Source organism: Poecilia mexicana, unplaced genomic scaffold (genome assembly GCF_051168715.1).
Source record: "Poecilia mexicana isolate PSO_F unplaced genomic scaffold, ASM5116871v1 scaffold_2, whole genome shotgun sequence".
Taxonomy (NCBI): Eukaryota; Metazoa; Chordata; class Actinopteri; order Cyprinodontiformes; family Poeciliidae; genus Poecilia; species Poecilia mexicana.
The window spans coordinates 35,721,558-35,734,934 of NW_028263371.1; the positions used below are offsets into that span (position 1 = coordinate 35,721,558).

At 42.3% G+C, this 13,377-nt stretch overlaps 5 non-coding genes across 5 annotated transcripts; all 5 read right to left on the reverse strand.

Annotated features, from left to right (window-relative positions):
* Positions 1–408: 408 nt before the first annotated feature.
* trnad-guc (transfer RNA aspartic acid (anticodon GUC)) lies at positions 409–480 on the reverse strand. The gene has a single exon. It is a non-coding gene; the product is annotated as a tRNA-Asp (tRNA).
* Positions 481–1,638: 1,158 nt separating this feature from the next.
* Positions 1,639–1,710, reverse strand: trnad-guc (transfer RNA aspartic acid (anticodon GUC)). Its single transcript has one exon. It is a non-coding gene; the product is annotated as a tRNA-Asp (tRNA).
* A 542-nt stretch (positions 1,711–2,252) lies between these two features.
* trnad-guc (transfer RNA aspartic acid (anticodon GUC)) lies at positions 2,253–2,324 on the reverse strand. The gene has a single exon. It is a non-coding gene; the product is annotated as a tRNA-Asp (tRNA).
* Positions 2,325–3,070: 746 nt separating this feature from the next.
* On the reverse strand, positions 3,071–3,142 carry trnad-guc (transfer RNA aspartic acid (anticodon GUC)). Its single transcript has one exon. It is a non-coding gene; the product is annotated as a tRNA-Asp (tRNA).
* A 748-nt stretch (positions 3,143–3,890) lies between these two features.
* trnad-guc (transfer RNA aspartic acid (anticodon GUC)) lies at positions 3,891–3,962 on the reverse strand. Its single transcript has one exon. It is a non-coding gene; the product is annotated as a tRNA-Asp (tRNA).
* Between the last annotated feature and the right edge of the window lie 9,415 nt (positions 3,963–13,377).

Genomic DNA, 13,377 nt, shown 5'->3' on the forward strand with positions numbered 1-13,377 from the left:
CCCGTCGGGGAATCGAACCCTGTTTCCAACCCGACAGGCGGCGATGCTGACCACTATACTAACGAGGACCTGTTTTAACCCATCCACACCCACTTATGGGGTTTTGAAAATTTCAACGGCACCGAGTTTTATAATATCACGAGACTATTATTGCGCTGTGGCGGAGAACGTTTCCCGATAGAAAAAATGGCGTAAGAACATGCTCCCCATCGGGGAATCAAACGCCGGTCTCCCACGTGACAGGCGGGGATACTGACCACTATACTAACAAGGACCTGTTTTCTTCGAACAAAACCCATTCTTGGGATTTTGCCAATTTCCACGGCATCTAGTTTTATAATATCATGAGACTATTATTGCACTGAATTAGACAACATTGTCCAAAATGAAACCAGGCATCCAAATGAGCTCCCCGTCGGGGAATCGAACCCCGGTCTCCCACGTGACAGGCGGGGATACTGACCACTATACTAACGAGGACCTGTTTTCTCCCAACAAAACCCATTCTTGGGATTTTGCCAATTTCCACGGCATCTTGTTTTAAAATATCACAAGACTATGATTTCACTGACTTAAACATTGGCCAAAATGAAACAAGGCATCGAAATAAGCTCCTCGTCGGGGAATCGAACACCGGTCTCCCACGTGACAGGCGGGGATACTGACCACTATACTAACGAGGACCTGTTTTCTCCCAACAAAACCCATTCTTGGGATTTTGCCAATTTCCACGGCATCTAGTTTTATAATATCATGAGACTATTATTGCACTGAATTAGACAACATTGTCCAAAATGAAACCAGGCATCCAAATGAGCTCCCCGTCGGGGAATCGAACCCCGGTCTCCCACGTGACAGGCGGGGACACTGACCACTATACTAACGAGGACCTGTTTTCTCCTAACAAAACCCATTCTTGGGATTTTGCCAATTTCCACGGCATCTAGTTTTATAATATCATGAGACTATTATTGCACTGAATTAGACAACTTTGTCCAAAATGAAACCAAGCATCCAAATGAGCTCCCCGTCGGGGAATCGAACCCCGGTCTCCCACGTGACAGGCGGGGAAACTGACCACTATACTAACGAGGACCTGTTTAGCCTAACCTCACCAATTCTTGGGGTTCCGTAACTATTAAACGGCATCTACTATTATAATATCACGAGACTATTATTTCACTGAAGTAGAAAACATTGTCCAAAAAGGAACCAGGCATCCAAATAGGCTCCCCGTCGGGGAATCGAACCGCGGTCTCCCACGTGACAGGCGGGGATACTGACCACTATACTAACGAGGACCTGTTTTCTCCCAACAAAACCCATTCTTGGGATTTTGCCAATTTCCACGGCATCTAGTTTTATAATATAATGAGACTATTATTGCACTGAATTAGACAACATTGTCCAAAATGAAACCAGGCATCCAAATGAGCTCCCCGTCGGGGAATCGAACCCCGGTCTCCCACGTGACAGGCGGGGATACTGACCACTATACTAACAAGGACCTGTTTAGCCTAACCTCACCAATTCTTGGGGTTTCGTAACTTTTAAACGGCATCTACTATTATAATATCACGAGACTATTATTTCACTGACTTAAACATTGGCCAAAATGAAAAGAAGCATCCAAATAAGCTCCCCGTCGGGGAATCGAACCCCGGTCTCCCACGTGACAGGCGGGGATACTGACCACTATACTAACGAGGACCTGTTTTCTCCCAACAAAATCCATTCTTGGGATTTTGCCAATTTCCACGGCATCTAGTTTTATAATATCACGAGACTGTGATTTCACTGACTTAAACATTGGCCAAAAAGAAACAAAGCATCCAAATAAGCTCCCCGTCGGGGAATCGAACCCTGTTTCCAACCCGACAGGCGGCGATGCTGACCACTATACTAACGAGGACCTGTTTTAACCCATCCACACCCACTTATGGGGTTTTGAAAATTTCAATGGCACCGAGTTTTATAATATCACGAGACTATTATTGCGCTGTGGCGGAGAACGTTTCCCGATAGAAAAAATGGCGTAAGAACATGCTCCCCATCGGGGAATCAAACGCCGGTCTCCCACGTGACAGGCGGGGATACTGACCACTATACTAACAAGGACCTGTTTTCTTCGAACAAAACCCATTCTTGGGATTTTGCCAATTTCCACGGCATCTAATTTTATAATATCATGAGACTATTATTGCACTGAATTAGACAACATTGTCCAAAATGAAACCAAGCATCCAAATGAGCTCCCCGTCGGGGAATCGAACCCCGGTCTCCCACGTGACAGGCGGGGATACTGACCACTATACTAACGAGGACCTGTTTTCTCCCAACAAAACCCATTCTTGGGATTTTGCCAATTTCCACGGCATCTAGTTTTATAATATCACGAGACTGTGATTTCACTGACTTAAACATTGGCCAAAAAGAAACAAAGCATCCAAATAAGCTCCCCGTCGGGGAATAGAACCGCGGTCTCCCACGTGACAGGCGGGGATACTGACCACTATACTAACGAGGACCTGTTTTCTCCCACCAAAACCCATTCTTGGGATTTTGCCAATTTCCACGGCATCTAGTTTTATAATATCACAAGACTATGATTTCACTGACTTAAACATTGGCCAAAATGAAACAAGGCATCGAAATAAGCTCCTCGTCGGGGAATCGAACACCGGTCTCCCACGTGACAGGCGGGGATACTGACCACTATACTAACGAGGACCTGTTTTCTCCCAACAAAACCCATTCTTGGGATTTTGCCAATTTCCACGGCATCTAGTTTTATAATATCATGAGACTATTATTGCACTGAATTAGACAACATTGTCCAAAATGAAACCAGGCATCCAAATGAGCTCCCCGTCGGGGAATCGAACCCCGGTCTCCCACGTGACAGGCGGGGACACTGACCACTATACTAACGAGGACCTGTTTTCTCCCAACAAAACCCATTCTTGGGATTTTGCCAATTTCCACGGCATCTAGTTTTATAATATCATGAGACTATTATTGCACTGAATTAGACAACATTGTCCAAAATGAAACCAAGCATCCAAATGAGCTCCCCGTCGGGGAATCGAACCCCGGTCTCCCACGTGACAGGCGGGGATACTGACCACTATACTAACGAGGACCTGTTTAGCCTAACCTCACCAATTCTTGGGGTTTCGTAACTTTTAAACGGCATCTACTATTATAATATCACGAGACTATTATTTCACTGACTTAAACATTGGCCAAAATGAAACGAAGCATCCAAATAAGCTCCCCGTCGGGGAATCGAACCCCGGTCTCCCACGTGGCAGGCGGGGATACGGACAACTATACTAACGAGGACCTGTTTTGCCTAACCTCACCAATTCTTGGGGTTTCGTAACTATTAAACGGCATCTACTATTATAATATCACGAGACTATTATTTCACTGAAGTAGACAACATTGTCCAAAATGGAACCAGGCATCCAAATAAGCTCCCCGTCGGGGAATCGAACCCCGTTTCCAACCCGACAGGTGGCGATGCTGACCACTATACTAACGAGGACCTGTTTTAACCCATCCACACCCACTTATGGGGTTTTGAAAATTTCAACGGCACCGAGTTTTATAATATCACGAGACTATTATTGCGCTGTGGCGGAGAACGTTTCCCGATAGAAAAAATGGCGTAAGAACATGCTCCCCATCGGGGAATCAAACGCCGGTCTCCCACGTGACAGGCGGGGATACTGACCACTATACTAACAAGGACCTGTTTTCTTCGAACAAAACCGATTCTTGGGATTTTGCCAATTTCCACGGCATCTAGTTTTATAATATCATGAGACTATTATTGCACTGAATTAGACAACATTGTCCAAAATGAAACCAGGCATCCAAATGAGCTCCCCGTCGGGGAATCGAACCCCGGTCTCCCACGTGACAGGCGGGGATACTGACCACTATACTAACGAGGACCTGATTTCCCTGAACCACACCCACTTTTGTTGTTTCGGAACTTTCCACGGCATCTACTATTATAATATCACGAGACTATTATTTCACTGACTTAAACATTGGCCAAGATGAAACCAGGCATCCAAATAAGCTCCCCGTCAGGGAATCGAACCCCGGTCTCCCACGTGACAGGCGGGGATGCTGACCACTATACTAACGAGGACCTGTTTAGCCTAACCTCACCAATTCTTGGGGTTTCGTAACTTTTAAACGGCATCTACTATTATAATATCACGAGACTATTATTTCACTGACTTAAACATTGGCCAAAATGAAACGAGGCATCCAAATAAGCTCCCCGTCGGGGAATCGAACCCCGGTCTCCCACGTGACAGGCGGGGATACTGACCACTATACTAACGATGACCTGTTTTCTCCCAACAAAACCCATTCTTGGGATTTTGCCAATTTCCACGGCATCTTGTTTTAAAATATCACGAGACTATTATTGCACTGAATTAGACAACATTGTCCAAAATGAAACCAAGCATCCAAATGAGCTCCCCGTCGGGGAATCGAACCCTGGTCTCCCACGTGACAGGCGGGGACACTGACCACTATACTAACGAGGACCTGAGTTCCCCCAACCACACCCACTTTTGTTGTTTCGGAACTTTCCACGGCATCTACTATTATAATATCACGAGACTATTATTGCACTGAAGTAGACAACATTGGCCAAAATGAAACCAGGCATTCAAATAAGCTCCCCATCGGGGAATCGAATACCAGTCTCCCACGTGACAGGCGGGGATATTGACCACTACACTAACAAGGACGTCTTTTCTCCCAACCACACCCACTCTTGGTATTTTGCCAATTTCCACGGCATCTAGTTTTATAATATCACGAGACTATTATTGCACTGAATTAGACAACATTGTCCAAAATGAAACCAGGCATCCAAATAAGCTCCCCGTCGGGGAATCGAACCCCGGTCTCCAACCCGACAGGTGGCGATGCTGACCACTATACTAAAGAGGACCTGTTTTAACCCATCCACACCCACTTATGGGGTTTTGAAAATTTCAACGGCACCGAGTTTTATTATATAACGAGACTATTATTGCGCTGTGGCGGAGAACGTTTCCCGATAGAAAAAATGGCGTAAGAACATGCTCCCCATCGGGGAATCAAACCCCGGTCTCCCACGTGATAGGCAGGGATACTGACCACTATTCTAACGAGAACATGTTTTCATCTAACCACACCCACTCTTGGTATTTTGGCAATTTCCACGGCATCTACTTTTATAATATCACAAGACTATTATTGCACTGAAGTAGACAACATTGGCCAAAATGAAACCAGGCATCCAAATAAGCTCCCTATTAGGGAATCAAACCCAGGTCTCCCATGTGACAGGTGGGGACACTAACCACTATGCTAATGAGGACCTGATTTCCCCCAACCACTGGTGTGGTTTCTGAAATTTCTGAAATTTCCACGGCATCTACTTTTATAATATCACCAGACTATTATTGCCCTGTGGCTGAGAACATTTCCCAATAGAAAAAAATGTGCATGAACATGCTCCCCATCGGAGAATCAAACCCTGGTCTCCCATGTGACAAGCAGGGATACTGACCATTATTCTAACGAGGTCCTGTTTTCCCACATTCAGATTTTATTAAATATTTGACTCACAACCATGTGATTATTCTTAACATTTTTCAAAATATAAATCAGTACCCCTTCTAAAAACATTAAAATAAAAAGGAAACTGTGACTTAGCTATGATGCATTTAAAAGTTATATGTAAAAACAAACATACTCCGGCTGTCAGCTGTAAAAAATCAATGGATTCACTGTGCAGTCGTGAGTTCACCCACTAATTAGCCGTGACTGATTAGTTTTTCAAGAACAATCTAAAACGCGACTTAATCAGTTAATAAATAACTTTTTTCCTATTGTTTCTGAACTTTTTGTGCAATACGTTGTTCGCAGAAGGTTTTGAGTCGATCTCAACATTAGGTGAGAAACGCAACGCCGCCAGGACGCTGAGCCCAGCACATCCTCCTCTGGCTCGCTTAAAACGTTTGCAACTTTATTAAAGAACAACAACAACAAAATTAACAAAACGTATTCAAATTAATGACCCCAACAATAATAATCTCAGTAATTATTGTTTCAACAAGGTGTTGCGCAATTCTGTGTGTGTCTGTTTCATTTCCAAAATAACTAGCAGAGCAGAAGTTTGAAATTAACTAATAAACCACCGCTGTGTTCAGGGGACACCTAATATCGTTACGGACTAATTGTTATGTATTTAACGTAATCTCTGGTCGGCTTGTGGAGCGCTGGAGGTTGCCACGGCAACAGGTGTGCTTAAATGACAGAGAGAGACGGAGAGTAAAAAGATGCGAGTGGTTTTGATCACCAGTTCGGGTTGTTTTAACTTTGTTTCCCTTTGCGATGGTTCATCACAGCCGCTGCAGTTTCTGAACATTCAATAAATGACAAACTTGGACTAATTACCTCGTTCTTTGTGAGTATTCGTCATTTACAACAAACATCAAACACGGTAAATATGTTTCATTAAGTATTTAACAAACAAATCTCTTCTACCCCAATAATTATGTGAAATTAAATTAATTGTCTAATATTTAAAAAAAAAATAGTTTGGTGCTGTCGGGCTCAGAGTCTGACAGGCTTTTCCTTTATCAAACAAATTTTTCTTTTTTGCCTCTTATTTGGTGGAAATATTGATGTTGATGAGACTTTCTCCAAAATGATAACCTTTTTCAACCTTTATAGCTCCACTGTTGAAAATGAGGCTCTAACATTCACAAATGACATTGAAATAAAATCCAGTCTAACATCTAGTTTGAGGTGATTCCTCTGGAACCTGTTGGAGGAAAAATATCCCAACTTCAGAAGTTTTGCTTTTAACTAAACAGAGCTCTGTGGTTCCTCCCATCAGTATGAGAGTCAGGGTGAGGAGTCGCCATGTTAGGAAGACGAAGTGGAAGCTGCAGGATCTTCAGAACAAACAGGTCATGATGCTAGGCTACTGATTATCCCAGTTTAAAAGTTAAAATAAATGGTTATATGCCAGACATGGAAAACTGGGATGCACTCCATGCCATGATGTTCAGAGTTTAGGTCTCATGGCATCTCAAGGTGTCAACATTGCAGCCAGTGGGCTGAAGGAAATACAGCTTTAATTTGTAGCAATTCAAGAGCTACCCAGCTTTTAACGCTTCGCAAAAAAATTAATCAGCACAGAAACTCCAAAGCACACAAAGAAGCAATATATATATATATATATATTCCCTTCTCACCCTCCGCGGGTGGTCTCTTTCATCCTCTGAGCTCGGGTCCTCTACCAGAGGCCTGGGAGTTTGAGGGTTCTGCGCAGTATCTTGGCTGTGCCTAGAACTGCACATTTCTGGACTGAGATGTCTGATGTTGTTCCTGGGATCTGTTTGAGCCACTGCTCCAGTTTGGGGGTGACTGCCCTGAGGGCCCCGATGACCACAGGCACCGCTGTGGTCTTCACCTTCCAGGCCTTCTCCAGTTCCTCTCTGAGACCCTGGTATTTTTCCAGTTTCTCGTGCTCCTTTTTCCTGATGTTGTGGTCACTTGGTATTGCTACATCCACCACAGCGGCTTTCCTCTGTTCTTTATCCACCACAATGTCCGGTTGGTTCGCCATTACCGTCTTGTCTGTCTGGATTTGGAAGTCCCACAGGATCTTAGCTCGGTCATTCTCCACCACCTTTGGGGGTGTTCCCCACTTTGATCTCAGGGCTTCCAGTCCATATTCTGCACAGATGTTCCTGTACACTATGCCTGCCACTTGGTTATGTCGTTCCATGTATGCTTTCCCTGCCAGCATCTTGCACCCTGCTGTTATGTGCTGGACTGTCTCAGAGGCCTCCTTGCAAAACCTACACCTTGGGTCTTGTCTGGTGTGGTAGATCTGAGCCTCTATTGCTCTGGTGTTTAGGGCCTGTTCCTATGCAGCCAGGATGAGGGCCTCTGTGCTGTCCTTGAGTCCAGCTTTTTCCAGCCATTGGTAGGATTTCCTGATATCAGCCACTTTAATTATTTGTCAGTGGTACATCCCATGTAGGGGCTTGTCCTCCCATGATGGTTCCCCATTGCCTGAGACATTCGCTGAGCACATCGTCCGTTGAGGCTTTGTCCTTGATGTATTTATGGATCTTGGATGTTTCATCCTGGACAGTGGCTCTCACACTCACTAGTCCTCTGCCTCCTTCCTTACCACTTGTGTACAGTCTCAGGGTGCTGGATTTGGGGTGGAACCCTCCATGCATGGTTAGTAGCTGGCCCCATTCTTGAGTCAGTATCCATAGCCAGTCTTGTTGATGATTTGGCTGAGGGGGTTCAGGCTTATACAGAACAGCAGTGGGGACAGAGCATCTCCTTGGTATATGCCACATTTGATGGACACTTGTGCAAGTGGTTTGCAGTTGGCTTCAAGGGTGGTTTTCCACAGCCCCATTGAGTTTGGAATGAAGGCTCTTAGAGTCCTGTTGATGTTGTACATCAGGAGTCCCCAAGCTACGGCCTGCGGGCCGGATCCGGCCCGCCTCCTCATTTGGTCCGGCCCCCTGAACAATGCCAGATCCAGCCCTCCTCCTCATTTGGTCCGGCCCCCTGAACAATACCAGAGAGCATTCAGTGTTTTTTTTTTCATATATGTGGATTTTTCTTCAACCACCAGGGGGGCTCTTGAGCAGATATGAAACTTAGTTTCCCTCAATGGAATACATACTAGTCAGTACCAGTCACCGTTTCGCTCACGGTTTTTTTCCATTTGCATTCTGGGTAAAAATCTATCTACAAACGCGAATATGTCGTCGGCAGTAATCCAGCCCCCCCCCCCCCGTCAACAAAAGTTTTCTAAGGTTTCTTTCTCGAAAAACTAAGACCGGCCCCCGACCAGAAAAGGGAACAGTTATGTGGCCCTCGCAGGAAAAAGTTTGGGGACCCCTGTTGTACATCAATAAGCATTCAATGATCCAGGTATGTGGCATTGAGTCATAGGCTTTCTTGTAATCAATCCAAGCGGTGCACAGGTTGGTGTGTCGGGTTTTGCAGTCTCGGGCGACTGTGTGGTCTACAAGGAGTTGGTGTTTGGCTCCTCTGCTATTTATGCCTATGCCCTTCTGTGCTGTGCTCATATATATTTGGCACTTCAAGAACAAAAAAAAACTTTTCATTTCATAAAAAGTTTCTTAGGTAGTCTATTGAAAAGGCATTAAACTTTAAAAAAAATCTGTAATTGCCCAACATTAGCTACATATTTTTTTTTTCTCAGAAAAAAACATATGTCTTGCGCTATGTTATGTCAACTCTGTTACGGACAATATAGACAGTGAGTGAAAAAAACAATAAATTCTAGCAGACTAAAATATTTTTATTCCATTACACTAAGTGTCCTACTACTTTAAATTGAGATGTTTTATTAAAAATACATTTTAAAAAAATCAAAAGATACTCAACTTTTCACAGAGTTATTTGCATAGGGTCAAACATTTTTCTTTAAAACTAATTGAAAACCATCATTCTTTTAGAAATAAAATTGGTCAGTAATACTAAATCATAGCAGAAGTCAACCAACAATGTATATGTTGCTCTGGACAACAGTTTTCCTTTTTGTTTTGTGAAAGTATGTCATAAACTTGTCAATTATGTTACCTATCAGAGTTGGTGTTAGTAACAGAATTGACAGGACCATAATAATTTAGAACTAAAAACTCTGTTACCATCAACTCTGTTACCCTATTTGGTAACAGAGTTAATGGCAACAGAATTGACAATTTCAAACATTTTTATTAAAAACTCCACTTGTGAGTAGAAATTCTGAAAAAACATGACACCACTGAGATAATGGTTTAAAACCATTAAATAAACTTGTCTCTGATCAAAAATCTGTGGTATTTTTCTCATGATACGTTGGTAACAAGATTGACGCTGAAAACAATAACCCCTGGTGATTGTGATTTTTAGACTAACATATTCCCCAGAGAATGGCACATAGACCTCTGTGTGTTTGAGGTCTTATCAGTAAAAGTAAATGACTTAATTTTATGCAGTTTATATAGTCGTAGAAGGCAATTTCACAGATTTACAGGGACAAAACCATATGGTAACAGAGTTGACAAAAAATTTCTCAGACACAAATTTTTAAAAAAATAAGGGTATTTTGAGTTAATTTAATGTGATGTTACTAAATTGACCATTTAGGCAGTTTAAAAAAAGATAGAAAAAACAAATTCACCAAAGAAAAATAATAAAACATAGGTTTTTGCATCATTTTTCAGGTTAATAAAAAAGACAGTACCCAACTTGGACAACAAGAAGTCTTGGTTTTTCAGCTATATAAAACAATTTTAAATGTATTTACTTAAATGTTTTTACTTGTTAAATATTATGATCCATTAAAATGAGTAATAAATTACTAAAACATTTAGAAATTGAAATATTTTAATATACCAGACCAAAAATAATGACTCTGGACATCAGATGTATCTGCAATTATAGAATCACTCATATGTGTGTGTGTGTGTGTGGGGGGTGTGTGTGTGTGTGTGTGTGTGTGTGTGTGTATACTGCAAGTTGTTGCCACAAGATGAAAAAGAATCCATCCAGTTGGACATAGCAGCAATTCTCACTATTGGTGGCTAAATGAAGTGTCATAAGGCAATGAATGAGGCATTCTTCATTCATGGTTCTCTAGTGACATCTGGTGCCTCACTGAAACTGGTGAGGTTTGTCATTCTGAGGAGGAAGGGAGCCACGAAAGGAGATGGATGCCATTGCTCAGTGCCAAATGGTGCAGCACACCACATGCCTTGATGATTTTGCACACCTTCCTTAGATGATATGAGGCCAATAGCACAATACACGGCTAAACATGCATGGGAATGAGCTGTATTAAAGTGCACCTCTTCTATACTCTGATGGTTTGAAAAGGGGGTTAGAATTGAACACCTGGGGGGTAACCCACATTCCCCTGCAGATTATAGCGGAAGAGTACATCAGTACGTACAGTTGTGATCAAAAGTTTACATACACTTGTAAAAAAACATAATGTTATGGCTGTCTTGAGTTTTCAATAAGTTCTACAACTCTTATTTTTCTGTGATAGAGTGATCGGAACACATACATGTTTGTCACAAAAAACAGTCATAAAATTTGATTCTTTCATAAATTTATTATGGGTCTGCTGAAAATGTCACCAAATCTGCTGGGTCAAAAATATAGATACAGCAACATTAGTATTTGGTTACATGTCCCTTGGACATTATCACGGCAACTAGGCGGTTTTGGTAGCCATCCACAAGCTCCTGGCAAGCTTCAGGTCGAATGTTTGACCACTCTTCTTGACAGAATTGGTGCAGTTCAGCTAAATGTGATGGTTTTCTTGCATGAACCTGTTTCTTTAGCACTGTCCACATGTTCTCAATGGGGTTTAAGTCAGGACTTTGGGAAGGCCATTCTAAAACCTTAATTCTAGCCTGGTTTAGCCATTCCTTTACCACTTTTGATGTGTGTTTTGGGTCATTGTCTTGTTGGAACACCCAACTGCGCCCAAGACCCAACCTTCGGGCTGATGGTTTTAAGTTTTCCTGCAGAATTTGGAGGTAATCCTCCTTCTTCATTATCCCATTTACTTTCTGCAAAGAACCAGTTCCACTGGCAGCAAAACATCCCCAGAGCATAATACTACCACCACCATGCTTGACAGTAGGCATGGTGTTCCTGGGATTAAAGGCCTCACCTTTTCTCCTCCAAACATATTGCTGGGTGTTGTGGCCAAACAGCTCAATTTTTGTTTCGTCTGACCAGAGAACTTTCCTCCAGAAGGTTTTATCTTTGTCCATGTGATCAGCAGCAAACTTCAGCCGAGTCTTAAGGTGCCTTTTCTGGAGCAAGGGCTTCTTTCTTGCACGGCAGCCTCTCAGTCCATGGCGATGTAAAACACGCTTGACTGTGGAGACTGACACCTGTGTTCCATCAGCTTCCAAATCCTTGCAGACCTGCTTCTTGGTGATTCTTGGTTGACTCTTGACCATCCTGACCAATCTCCTCTCGGCAGCATGTGATAGCTTGCGTTTTCTTCCTGATCGTGGCAGTGACACAACTGTTCCATGCACTTTATACTTGCGTATAATTGTCTGCACAGTTGCTCTTGGGACCTGTAGCTTCTTTGAAATGGCTCCAAGTGACCTCCCTGACTTGTTCAAGTCAATAATTCGCTTTTTCAGATCCACACTGAGTTCCTTTGACTTTCCCATTGTAGCTTTTGTAGCTGAGTCTAATCACTGGGTCAAATGAGCCCTATTTAAATGGGCTCATGAGAAGTCAACAGCTGTAGTCAATCAGAATCACTTACAGGAAGTGAAGAGGCCATGACATGAAGCTAATTTGATTGACACAACTCGCTACATCACCAAAATTGACAAATTTTGTTGCTGTATCTATATTTTTGACCCAGCAGATTTGGTGACATTTTCAGCAGACCCATAATAAATTTATGAAAGAACCAAATTTTATGACTGTTTTTTGTGACAAACATGTATGTGTTCCGATCACTCTATCACAGAAAAATAAGAGTTGTAGAACTTATTGAAAACTCAAGACAGCCATAACATTATGTTTTTTTACAAGTGTATGTAAACTTTTGACCACAACTGTATGTTGTGTTTCCCAGCTTGCCACTATATTTAACAGATATGTTGTTGTCATATATGAAGGGGTATCAGAAGCATTTCTGTTGTGGGAGTGATACCACTCCTGCTGTGGTAAGAATGACAAACGTACAACTCATGACATGCATGCAGCTTTTCTCTTCCTTCTCTATGACTCACTCTGACTTTGGTCTACTACTGTTCTCAATTTAACGGCAGTTTGTGGAGTATTTTATTTTGAAAAAAAAAATCAATTTCCACTTCCATTCAACTTCCTTACAGCAAAGATGTTTTGCACAAGACTAAAGTTTAATCATCTCTATTGCAATTACTTTAATTGAAGCACTAGCAATAGAAATGCTTAACCAGACAGGCTTTTTTTCTACAGTTACTAATATTTCCCACCTCACCATCTGCATCACCAGTTTCTGCTGTCTCCAAAGCAAAACTTTCTGTGAGGATCTGCACATTCTCCCCTTAAGTTTTTTTTTTTTTTTTTTTTTTTTTTTTTTTTTACAGAGCACAACTTTTGCACAGAAAATGACAGGTGGCAGTTTCAGGTCCTGTTTTGTCCTGCCACATTTTAAAATGAGACCCCTGATTTTTGAACCTACATTTTTAATCAGACAGTATGCCAAGTTTTCAGCTAAACACTCTTTGGAGCTAACATATTATACTCTGTCGAATGTTTATCCTTGGTATTTTTTAA